At 56.2% G+C, this 12,177-nt stretch overlaps 1 long non-coding RNA gene across 2 annotated transcripts in view; it reads left to right on the top strand.

The window, feature by feature from the left end:
* The window catches only part of LOC140489145 (uncharacterized), a 323,165-nt gene that overhangs the window by 45,017 nt on the left and 265,971 nt on the right, over positions 1-12,177 (top strand). Inside the window, exon 3 of one of the 2 annotated variants that reach the window (XR_011963095.1) lies at positions 8,280-8,408. The exons of the other annotated variant lie outside the window; for it this stretch is intronic. This is a non-coding gene — a long non-coding RNA (uncharacterized lncRNA). Of the gene's footprint in view, positions 1-8,279; positions 8,409-12,177 lie in introns of those variants that run through there. 2 annotated transcript variants of the gene reach the window in all.

Below are 12,177 nucleotides of genomic sequence, written 5' to 3'. Positions count from 1 at the left end.
ATCTTGCCCCCGGTCTCTCTCGTCACCCCCTCCCTCTCACTCTTGGTCTCTTTCTCACCCCCGGTCTCTCTTCGCCCCAGATCTCACTCTCTCTCATCCCCTGTCTCTCTCGTCCCCTGTCTCTTTCGCCCCCGGTCACTCTCACCCCCAGTCTCTCTCAACGCCACTTTCTCTCGCCCCCGGTCTCTCTCGTCGCCCCCGGTCTCTCTCGTCGCCCCCGGTCTCTCTCGTCGCCCCCGGTCTCTCTCGTCGCCCCCGGTCTCTCTCGTCACCCCCAGTCTCTCGCGTCTCCCCCTGTCTCTCGCCCCCGGTCTCTCTCACCCCCGGTCTCTCTCGTTACCCCCTCTCTCGCCCCAGGACTCTCTCTCGCCCCCGGTCCCTCTCACCCTTGGTCTCTCTCGCCCACAGTCTCTCTCACCGCCCGGTCTGTCTCGATGCTCCCTGCCTCTCTCGCACCCAGCCTCTCTCGCTCCTGGTCTCTCTCTCGCCCCCGGTCTCTCTCGCCCACAGTCTCTCTCACCCCCCGGTCTGTCTCGTTGCTCCCTGCCTCTCTCGCTCCCTGGCCTCTCTCACTCCCAGTCTCTCTCTCGCCCCCCAGTCTCTCTCGACCCCACTTTCTCTTGCTCCCGGTCTCTCTCGCCCACAGTCTCTCTCACCCCCGGTCTATCTTGTTGCTCCCTGCCTCTCTCGCACCCGGCCTCTCTCAATCCCCAGCCTCTCTCGCTCCCTGGCCTCTCTCGCTCACGGTCTCTCTCTCACCCCCCAGTCACTCTCGCCCCCGGTCTCTCTCGACCCCACTTTCTCTTGCCCCCTATCTCTCTTGTCGCCCCTGGTGTCTCTCGTCTCCCCCCGGTCTCTCGCCCCCAGTCTCTCTCACCCAAGGTCTCTTTTGCATCCCGGTCTCTCTCGCCCCCGTTCTCTCTCTCTCTCTCTCCCGGTCTCTCTCTCTCTCTCTCCCAGTCTCTGTCGCCCCTGGTCTCTGTCGCCCCCGCTCACTCTCACCCCCCCCCCCGGGGTCTCTCTCGTCACCCCGTCTCTCTTGGCCCCGGACTCTCTCTCACCCCCGGTCTGTCTTCACCCCCGGTCTCTTTTTCTCGCCCCCGGTATCTCTTGCTCCCGGTCTCTCTCGTCACCCCCTCTCTCTCACCTCCAGTCTCTTTCTCGCCCCTGGTCTCACTCTCGTCCCCTGTCTCTCTCGCCCCCGGTCTCCCTTGTTGCCCCCCAGTCTCTTTCGCCCCCGGTCTTTCTCGTTGTCCGTGGATTCTCTCGTTACCCCCGGATCTCTCTGCACCCCAATCTCTCTTGCCCCCGGAGGCTTTCACCCCCTCGGTCTCTTTCGCCCCCAGTCTCTCTCTCTCTCTCTCTCTCTCTCTCTCGCCCCTGGTCTCTCTCGTCACCCCCTCCCTCTCACTCTTGGTCTCGTTCTCGCCCCCGGTCTGTCTTCGCCCCAGGTCTCACTCTCTCGTCCCCTGTCTCTTTCACCCCCGGTCACTCTCACCCCCAATCTCTCTCAACCCCACTTTCTCTCGCCCCCGGTCTCTCTTGTCACCCCCGGTCTCTCTTTTCTCCCCCTGTCTCTCGCCCCCGGTCTCTCTCACCCCAGGTCTCTTTTGTGCCCCGGTCATTCTTGCCCCACCTGTGTCTCTCACTCTCCACCCCTGTCTCTCTCTCTCTCGCACCCGGTTTCTCTCGTCACCCCCTCTATCTCTCACCCCCAGTCTCTTTCTCGCCCACAGTCTCTCTCACTCCCGGTCTGTCTTGTTGCCCCCCGTCCCTCTTGCCCCCCGGTCACTCTCGCAAACCCCTCTCTCACCTCCCGGTCTCTCTTTATCCCCGGTCTCTCTCTCTCGCCTCCAGTCTCTCTCGCCCCCGGGCTCTCTCTCACCCCCGGGCTCTCTCTCGCCCCCGGGCTCTCTCTCGCCCCCGGGCTCTCTCTCGCCCCCGGGCTCTCTCTCGCCCTCGGTCTCTCTCTCTCCCCCGGTGTCTATTGTTGCCCCCAGTCACTTGTCATCCCCGGTCTCTCTCGCCCCCAGTCTCTCTCGCCACCCGTCTCTCTCGTCGTCCCCGGTCTCTCGTCACCCCTGGGTCTCTCTCCACCCCAATCTCTCTTGCCCCCAGTGTCTTTTGCACCCCCGGTCCCTCTCGCCCCCGCTCTCTCTCGCCTCCCCTGGTCTCTCTTGCCTGCCCCGGTCTCTCGCCCCTGGTCTCTCTCTCTCGCCTCCGGTCTCTCTCACCCCTGGTCTCTTGTCACCCCCGGCTCTCTCTCGCCCCCAGTCTCTCTCGCTTTCCCGGTCTCGCTTGGCCCCCCAGTCTCTCTCACCCCCCCCGGTCTCTCGTCACCCACAGTGTCTTGCCCACAGTCTCTCTCGCCCCCAGTCTGTCTTGTCTCTCACTGTTTCTCTCACACCTGGCCTCTCTCCCTCCCCGGCCTCTCTCGCTCCCAGTCGCTCTTTCGCCCCTGGTCTCTCTTGACCACACTTTCTCTCGCCCCCGGTCTCTACTGTTGCCCCCGGTCTCTATTGTTGCCCCCGGTCGCTCGTCACCCCCTGGGTCTCTCACCCCCAGTCCCTCATCAACCTCGGTCTCTCGCCCCCGGTCACCATCTCGCCATGGTCACACTCATGCTCCCAGTCTGTCTCGTCACCCCAGTCTCTCTTGTCAACCCCTCTGTCTCGCCCCCTCGGTTTCTCGTCACGGCTGGTCTCACGCCCACGGTCTCTCTCACCCCCAGTCTCTCATCACCCCCGTTCTCTTGCGCCCCGGTTGCTCTCAGCCTCCCCTTGTCTCTCGTCACTCCTGGTCTCTCTCCCCTCCGGTCTCTCACACCCCCGCTCTCTCGTCCCCCCCCCGTCTCTCTCGTCCCCAGTTTCTCTCACACACCCGGTCTCCCTTATCACTCCCAGCCTCTCTCATCACCCCCATTCTCTCTCGCCTCAAGTCTCTCTCATCACCTCCGGTCACTCGTCGCCTCCGGTGTCTCGTCACACGCAGTCTCTCGCCGCCCGTCTCTCTCGCGCCCGGTCTCTCTCACTGCCCCCGGTCTCTCTCTCTCTTGCCCCCTGTCTCTCTTTCGCCATGGTCTCTCTCGTCACCCCCGGTCTGTCTCGTCGCCCCCCCGTCTCTCTCTTCACCCCCCGTCTCTCTCTTCACCCCCCGTCTCTCTCTTCACCCCCCCGTCTCTCTCTTCACCCCCCCGTCTCTCTCTTCACCCCCCCGTCTCTCTCTTCACCCCCCCGTCTCTCTCTTCACCCCCCGTCTCTCTCTTCACCCCCGTCTCTCTCACTCCCGGTCTCTCCCTCTCTCGCCCCCGGTCGCTCTCGTGGCTCCCGGTCTCTCTCGCCCCCGATTTCTCTCGTTTCCCGGACTCTCACGTCACCCCCAGTCTCTGTCTCTATCAGCTCCGGTCTCTTGCGTTGTCTCCCCCCCCGGTACCTCTCGTTGCCCACAGTCTCTCTTGTCATCCTCAGTCTCTCTCGTGCCACCAGGTCTCTCTCGCCCCACGGTGTCTCTCGTCCTGGTCTCTCTCGCTGCTCCCGGTCTCTCATCAGCCCCGGTCTCTCTTGGCACCCACGGGTCTTTCGTCACCCCTGGGCTCTCTCGCCTCTGGTCTCACTCACCCCTAGTCTCTCAGGCGTCCCCTGTCTCCCTCGTCCCCCGGTCTCTCTTGCCCTGGTCTCTTGTCAACCCCCCCGGTCTCTCTCGCCCCCGATGTCATTCACCACCACCCCCCCCCACCTCCCCGGTCTCTAATCGGCCCCGGTCTCTCATCATCCCCAGTCTCTTGCTCCGGGTCTCTCTCGCCCACGGTATCTCTCGTCGCCCCCGGTCTCCCTCGTTGACCCCGTCTCTCGTCGCCCCCGGTCTCTCTCGACCCCGTTCTCTCTCGTTCACCCAGATCTCTTGTCACCCCCGGTTTCTCTCGTCACTGGTCTCCCTCGTGGCCCCCGGTCTCTCTCGCCCCAGTTCTCACTCTTTGCCTATGGTCTCTTGTCACTCTGGGTCTCTCTCACACCCCCACCCTCCCCACCCCCGTCCCTCTCGCCCCCGGACTCTCTTGCCCCCGGTCTCTCTTCTTGCCCCCGGTCTCTTGTCACCCCCGATGTCTTGCCCCCTGTCACCCTTCTCCCTTGATCTCTCTCGTCCCCTGTCTCTCTTGTCACCCTCTCTCTCTCCCCCGCTCTCTGTCGCCCTCAGTCTCTCTCATCCTTGGTCTCTGTCACCTCTTACCCCCTGGTGTCTCATCGCCCTCAGTCTCTCATCGACCCGGTCTCTCGTCACACACAGACTCTCAACCCGGTCTTACTCGCACCCAGTCTCTCTTGCCACCCCTGGTCTTTCTCTCAGCCTCTGGTCTCTCTCATGCCCCCAGTCTCTCGCATCACCCCCGGTCTATCTCGCACCCTCTGTTCTCTCTCTCACGCCCTTGGTCTCTCTCTCACCCTCCTGGTCTCTCTCTTGCCCCCGGTCTCTCTCTGGCCCCTGGTCTCTCTTTGCCCCCAGTCTCTCTCATCAACCCCTCTCTCTCAACCCAGTCTCTCTCGTCATCCCTAGTCTCTCTTATCTCCCCCGGTCTCTCTCTAACCCCTGGTCTCTCTCGCTCCCTGTCTCTCATCGCTCCCGTCTGTCATTGCACCCGGGCTCTGGTTACACCTGATCTTTCTCGCCCCTGGTTCCTCTTGCCCCGGTCTCTCTCTCTTGCCACGGGTCTCTATCGCCCCCGGTCTCTCTCTCTCGCCACGGTCTCTCTCTTGCCCCCGGTCTGTCTTGTTGCCCCGGTCTCTCTCGTGAACCCCTCTCTCGCCCCAGTCACTCTCACCCCCGGACTCTCTCTCTCGTGCCCCCGGTCTCTCTCTCATCCCACTCCCACCGGTCTCACTCTTGCCCCCGGTCTCGCTCGCCCCCGGTCTCTCTTGCTGCCCTGGGACTCTCTCTTTCTCGCCCCTGGTCTCTCTCTCTCATCCCCCAGTCTCTCTCTCGCTCCCTGTCTCTCATCGCCCCCACACTCTCATTTCCCCCGGTCTCTCTTGCCCCGGTCTGTTTTGTTGCCCCCAGTCTCTCGTTGCCCCCATTCTCTCTTCAACCCCAGTCTCTCTCGTACCCAGTCTTGTCACCCCCTCTCTCTCGCCCTCAGTCTCCATCTCACCACGGTCTCACTCTCACTCTCGCTCCCGGTCTATCTTGTCGCCAACAGTCTCTCTTGTCAAACCTTCTCTCATCCCCCCTGGTCTATCTCTTGTCCCCGGTCTCTCAGGCATCCAGGCTCTCATCAACCCCGGTCTCTCGCCCCCGGTCTCTCTCGACCCGGTCTTTCTTTCCACCCCAGTCCGTCTCGCCCCCGGTCTGTCTCACCCCCGGTCTCTCTCATCACTCCTGGCCTCTCTCATCGCCCCCAGTCTGTCTCGTCACCCCAAGTCACTCACCCCCAGTCTCTCTCATCCCCCCTACCCCGGTCTCTCATTGCCCCCGTCTCTCTCTAGCCCCCCCGGTCTCTCTCGTGCCCCTGGTCTCTCTCTCTCGCATCCCCCCCGCACCGCCCACCCCCCCGGGCTCTCTCTCTCAACCCGGGTCTCTTTCACCCCCCTGGTCTCTCTCGCCCCGGTCTCCCTCTCGCCACGGTCTATCTCTCGCTCCCGGTCTGTCTTATCACCAACAGTCTCTCTTGCCCCCGGTCTCTCATCTCACCCCCGGTCTCTCACGCCCCCGGTCTCTTTTCACCCCCGGTGTCTTGGCCCCGGTCTCACACGCCCCCTGTCTCTCTTCGCCCCCGGTCTCTTTTCACCCCCGGTCTCTCGTCTCAACCTGTCTCTCACGCCCCCGGTCTCTCTTCGCCCCCAGTCTCTTTTCACCCCCGGTGTCTTGGCCCCAGTCTCTCACGCCCCCAGTCTCTCTCTTGCCCCATTCTCTCTCGCCCCCGATCTCTCTTGTTGCCCCCTGTGTCTCGTCACCCCTGGTGTCTCGTCTCCGGACTCTCTCACTCCCAGTCTCTCTTGCCCCCCGTTCTGTCTTGTCGCCCCCGGTCTCTCTCTCACCCCTGGTCTCTCATTGCCACCGGTTTCTCTCTTGCCCCGGTCTCTCTCGTACCACCCCCCACTCCGTTCTCTCTCGTCATGCCCAGTTTCTCGTTGCCCGAGGTCTCTCTCGTCCCTGGTCTCTCTCGCTTCTGGTCTGTCTCACTGGCTCCTGTCTCGCTCACCCCCCGTCTCTCTTGTCACCTCCAGTCTTTCGTCACCCCCTCCGTCTTGCCCCCGGTTGCTCTCACCCCCCTATACTCTCATGTTCCTGGTTTCTCTCGTCACCCCCCGGTCTCTCTCGCCCCTGGTCTCACACGTCCCCGGTTTCTCTCGTCGCCCCCAGTCTCTCTCTCATCCCCCTCTGTCTCGCTCCCCCCCCCCCCACTCGGCTCCCTCTCTCTCTCGCACCCCCTCCCTCTCTTGTCTCCCTCTCTCTTGGCCCCTTTTTTCTCGCACCCTCCTTGCCCCCCTCTCTCTCTCACCGCCTCTCTCTCTCGTCACCCCCTCTCTCTCACCCCCGGTCTCTTTTGCGCCCCCCCCGGTCTCTCACAGCCCTGGTTTCTCTCGTCGCCCCGGTCTCTCTCTTGTCCCCAGTCTCTTTCATCACCTCCAGTCTCTCGTCGCCCCCCTCTCTCTCTCACCCCTCTGTCTCTCGCCCCTCTCTCTCGCCCCCTCTCTCTCTCGCCCCCCTGTCTCTCTTAACTCCTCTCTCTCACCCCCCCCTCTCTCGGCCTCCCCTCTCCCGCCCCCCTCTCTATTGCAGCCCCCGTTTCTCCCACCCCTTTTGTCTGTCCCCCCTCTCTCTCTCGCCTGCCTCCTCTCTCTCTCTTGCCCCTCTCTCTCACCCCCCTGTCTCTCGTTTCCCCCACCCTGTCTCTCCCTGCTCTTTCACACTCTCTCGGATCACTGTCGCCTCATCTCCCTTTCTCTCCTCCCTCTCTCTCTCCTTCTCGCCCCTGTCTCTCTCTCTTTCTCTTGCTGCCATCTCCCTCTATCACTTGACCACTCTGTTTGCCCCTCTCTCAACTCCATCCCTGTCTCCTCTCTCTCTCTCTCTCTCTCTCTCAGGGAGGGAGAGAGGGAAGAGTGGAGGCAGGTGGAGAAACCAGGATTGGGGGTGTGTGTGTTAGAGACGGGGAATGAGTGAGAGTGAAAAGGAGAGGTGTTGAGAAGGAAAGAGTATGCAGAGATAGAGAGGGAGAGCAATGAGGAGAGAGGGTCGGGGAGAGGAAATGGGGAGTCCAGGTTGGAGTGGGGGTACAGAGGGAGTTAAACCCAGCTCCTGAGCTCAGGGCGCGGTGCCCTCCCCTTCCCTGAGGACCAGGACTTGGGGCTGAGTCTGTCTCTCTCCAGCTCAGCTTCTTAAACACAAAGACACACAACAACATCGGTCACTCTGCTGCTCGGCACGCTTTAATCAACATTTTTATTGTTTACAAATGGAAGTGATGGATACAGTCAGTGGGATGGTGCCTTTTCTCACTGGCCCCTGAGTTGTGAGAAACATTGAAATGTTTCCCTGTAACCCCCCTGTGGGAGAAGGATGGACAAACCAGCGCTACCCTCAGTCTGTTACCATAGCGACAGGCTGCTCCATCGCTGAAACACTGAACTGAAATGAGAAAATCCCGGATGGTGTGATTAATGAGGGAATTTGTTGGATGGATTGATTTGGGTGAAGGGATATTTCAGCACATTCTTCAGCTGCTGCCTGAACTTAGTCTGGGTCACGGCATAAATCGCGGTGTTTGTGCAGCAACTGAGGAGCTGCAGCTTGAAGCCCAATTCCTGCACAAAGGCATCGAGAGACACAGACCCATACCCAATCCACCACATCCGTTTCCATATAGAATACAGCATTAACATTGACCATAACAGGATGAAATTGGCCGAGATCACAAACAGTAAAATGACGGATTTTTTTCGGTTTCTCATTTCAGTGTCAGACTGAGCGTCCCCATTGGTGTGAGCGCGGAGTCTCCTGCGGGCTCTGCTGGTCACTAAAATGTGTCTGACGGTGAGAACATTGAGCAGCAGAATCAGGAGAAATGGGACACACGGGGTTAGAATGTGGTGGAGGAACTCGATTGTGACCCAGACACTGGATAATACAACAGTGACTCTTACATCACAAAACCAGGGGAGGTTCACCAGCCAATACCGAGCCGTGAGCATAAAATACCAGAAAATGTTCTTTAAACAGCTCAGCACAGTCACTGCTCCCAGAACCACAGCCGCCATTTTCTCACTGCAATATTTACTTTTCAGCTTCTGGCAACAAATGGCCACAAACCGATCAAAGGTGAAAGTGACGGTGAACCAGACAGAGCAGTCAGTGGCTGCATAAAGCAGGACGGCGTGGATATTACACACGGGGACGGAGTACTCCAGGAAATAAAACTGTTCCCGATAAACAATGGGAATGTGTCTAAGGATCAGGTCGAGGATAATGACCAGGAGATCCGCCGCTGCCATGGCCCCCAGGTAACGTCTGACACATGGAGACAATCCACAATCTTTATAAAGCAGGACGTAGATGGTCACTACGTTAACTGTGAGGAAGGAAAACAAACCCATTATCCATCAGCCTGGAGGCAAAGGGACCCGTTTGATCGGGGACGCAGTGAGATTTTCAAATGTGTCCCTGTATTCAGGGATTTATTAACATAATTGGAGCTGGAATAACAAATGGGAAGGTGGGAATTACTGACAAAAATGTGACATAAACCACAAGAAACCCTCCCTCCCCAAACACACAGAGACACATCCATAAGGACAGATGGTTTCTAGAACATTCCCACACACTCGATCACTCGAGAGCAGACACAGGTCACTCCTTCCCAGTTCCGAATACGGAGGGTGGGAACGTTGCTATCCTGAAGGATTCTCTCCCAGTTTCCTGAAGACAAACGGAGTTTGGGAATTCCTGTATTTTGGTCTAAATTGTGGTCGATCCTGTGTCGTGAAGAAATGTAAACACAGGGAAAACGTATTCACCCCTTTAACTGCCTGAGGGGCCTTCGGAACAGTGTCTCCTTCTCCCTGGAATGGGATCTCTTCCCTCGGGATCTTATCGTTTGTTCAATTCACTGACGTCCGGCCGTTCACAAACAATGTCAGGGATAGAACGTTCCGGGGAATGTCAGTTATAGAATGTCGGGGACGGAATGTTACGGGGAACTCCTTGACCTGTCCATGACCTTCCCCCCCATCCACCCCAACCTCCTCTCTGACCTATCACCTCTCCCCCTGTAAACCGGGAGCCATCCCCCCCCCAAACCCCAGCAGAATGTGGGACTGTGTACCCCACCCCAGTGTATTGATGCGTAACCCAGGAGCAGTTACCCTCCCAGCATGTAGGACTGTGTACCCCACCCCAGTACAATGATCTGTAACACAGGAGCAGTTACCCTCCCAGCATGTAGGACTGTGTACCCCACCCCAGTGCATTGATCCGTAACCCAGGAGCAATTACCCTCCCAGCATGTAGGACTGTGTACCCCACCCCAGTGCATTGCTCAGTAACACTGTGTTAGATCCCTGCCCAGTGTGGGGAAACTTTCAGTCCGGGCTGGAAGTGACAGGATGTACAGCTCTCACCCTTTTCCAGCTCCATATCTCCATTGTTGCCATGAGAAGGGGGTGCTGTGGGTGTGAACATCACTGCCACTGAGAGGTGGCGGGGGAATCAGTTTAAATATCATGACATGGGAGGGGTTTAGGAAATAGACAGAGAGGAGGAAACTGAGAGACAGTGTCACGGAAGGATGTGTTCCCAGGTTGCAGAATGCTGAAATGTAGACACTTCGATAGCATCCTGTAACATGAGCCAGTCTTCCCAGGAAAGATGGGAAAAAAGGATCTTGGTGTGAGGTCAGATGAAACAACAGCTGCTGTGTGGTTTTGAAATTACGTTTATGTAATTTTAATAAGTGTCTTTTTGAAACAGTACATTACTGTAGAGTTGGAGTAGGGTAATAAGCAGTTAAAGAAAGGGGGTCTCAGAGTTGTGAATAGTTGATGTAAAATGTTCAGTTTCAGAGTTAAAAAAGTAAATTTATGTTTTTCTTTAAACAGTGGAATTTGGGAGTCCTCTGTCACTCATATTTTAACAGTTTACAAGGCCAATTGAGCATTTCTTTATGTTTAGTTTATATTACCAGATGAGCTCAATGTTGTGTCCGAACAATTGCTGTGTGTATCTGTGTGTCTCTGTGTGGGGCAGGTCTGGCAGTCTCTGTGGTGCTTAAAGTGATACAATGCCACCCTCTGCTGGCCTCCACACGCCACTGCACAGGCATTGGCAGAGGGTGAAAACCAACAGGGATTCATTCAGAGAGGGGGAGGGAGAGGGCAGCTGCTCACAGCACCATCCAAACTGATGTCTTATCCATGGACTGATCTAAATGTCCTTTAAATGTTGTAACTGTCCCTGCTTTCACCACTCCCTCTGGAAGTTCATTCCACACACAAGTCAGACTCTGTCTAAAATATTTACCTCTCATGACTGTTGTAAATCTTTTTCCTCGAACCTTAAAATATCCCTCAGTTTTGAATCCCCAACTCTAGGGAAAAGACATCAGCCCTCCCTTCAGCTTCTCTGTACCCCCCATTATTTTATAAACCTCTGTAAAGTTACTGCTTAATCTCATATTCTTCAGTGAAACAAATCCCAGCCTAGCTCAATCCCTCCTTTCCCAGCAACATCTTAGTTAATCTCTTCTGAATCTTCTCCAGCTTAATAATATCAAGGTCATTAATATCAAAGTGAATAGTCAAGGTATTTTCTTAGGGTACGGAGAGACCAAAACTAGCGGACATCAGCTTAATGTGAGAGGGGAAACATTTAAAAGTGACCTAAGGAGCAACGTTTTCACCCAGAGGGTGGTGTGCCTATGGAATGAGCGGGCAGGGTGACCAGACTGGTCACAGTATTCCTGAAGAGGTCTCACCAATACCCTGTACAACCACAACATGACGTCCCAATTCTGATACTCAAAGGGTCTGACCAATGAAGACAAGTGTGCTAAACACCTTCTTAACCACACTATCTATATGAGATGCAAATTTTAAAGAATTAAATCTGACGGCCTAGGTTTCTGTTCTACAACATTGCCAAAGGCCCTGCTTTTAATTGTATAGGTCCTGCTGTTGTTTGATTGACCAAATCCAATGCCTCGCATTAATCAAAACTAAAATCCATCTGCCACCCCTCAGCCCAGTGTGTGATATTACTGCCACCTCCCCCTCCCCCTTCAATTTTAAAATGCCCATCCCCCTCTCCAGGAAGCCTGCACACTCCGGCCTTGATTTTCACAAAGATCCTGAGCTTGGTTTCCCTTGTGTGGTTAGAGGGAGGAGGGACAGAATGCAGACACAGTCAGTGGGGAGGAGAGGCTGGACAGTAATCAGCGGCCTGGTATCATTTCATGGTTTTTGGAAGAGGGCAGTCACACGTTAGAGGTGCGTAATAGTGATCGGTGTTTTAGGGTCAGAAATTAAGCTCTTCCTTCGTCTCTGGTGTTCAGTAATAAATATCTATTTGAGACCCTTCATTGGGCAGAGTGTGGCTGCAAGATTTCTTTCCTTAATAATGCAGACGTCAGATAATAGCAATTAAAGATGATCATAGTTAATTTCGATAGCATAGCATATAGACTCATCATCCTACAGTTGAGACAAATATCTTGCATTTGTTTAATAATACAAAGTGTTTTTTGTAATTCAGTAATGGCAACCTGATTATAATCATCCACACCGAACTGAAAATGGGCACTAAAATATGACCCAAAATCTGAGTATGGTAGTTGTATTGGGTAGTGTCCCTGTCTCTGAGCCAGAGCTCTGGATTTGATTCCAATTCCTGAACTTGTGTGGTAGTGTTACTAGCTCTGGACTAGAAGGCCTGGATTCAAGTCCTGCCTGTTGCAGAGGTATGTCCCAGCATGTCAGGGCAGTCTGATGAACAAACACACAGGAGAATAATGTTACAGCTTTATGGGTATTGCTGAGTGATGCTAGGGGGAGGTGGCAGTAATATCACACACTGGGCTGAGGGGTGGCAGATGGAGTTTAGTTTGCATTAATGAGAGGCATTGGATTTGGTAAATCAAACAAGAACAGGCCGTATACAATTAAAAGCAGGGGCTTTGGCAGTCCTGTAGTA

The sequence above is a fragment of the Chiloscyllium punctatum genome, chromosome 18 (genome assembly GCF_047496795.1).
Source record: "Chiloscyllium punctatum isolate Juve2018m chromosome 18, sChiPun1.3, whole genome shotgun sequence".
NCBI classification, from domain to species: domain Eukaryota; kingdom Metazoa; phylum Chordata; class Chondrichthyes; order Orectolobiformes; family Hemiscylliidae; genus Chiloscyllium; species Chiloscyllium punctatum.
The sequence above is the reverse complement of the archived record's forward strand: the minus strand, read 5'-3'. Positions and strand labels throughout refer to the sequence as shown.